Here is a 311-nt window from a genome sequence, read left to right as displayed (position 1 = left end):
GTGGAGTCCTGTGAGCAAAAATTCTACATTGTGAGCTACTGGCATTAAAGTTGTGAGTCAGTGATTTGGCTATTGCATAAATTAGTTTGCTCTGGAGCCGTCCTTCCTGAGCGAAGACAAAAACGTGTGAGCCAGAGGCTAAAAGACTGTGAGATAGCTCACACCAGCTGAGCTTAGAGGGAACACTGTTAGTAGCATAAGAATTTGGGAGAGAAAGGCAAAATTGTTCTGGGCTGAGGTACATGCAGAAATGGAAAAAATTGTGAAATGTAAATTTAAGAAAGAAACTGAAATATTACTGTTGGGACTTA

The sequence above is a fragment of the Gekko japonicus genome, unplaced genomic scaffold, assembly GCF_001447785.1.
Source record: "Gekko japonicus isolate JY-2015 unplaced genomic scaffold, Gekko_japonicus_V1.1 scaffold8214, whole genome shotgun sequence".
NCBI lineage: Eukaryota > Metazoa > Chordata > Lepidosauria > Squamata > Gekkonidae > Gekko > Gekko japonicus.
Note: the sequence above shows the minus strand (reverse complement) of the source record.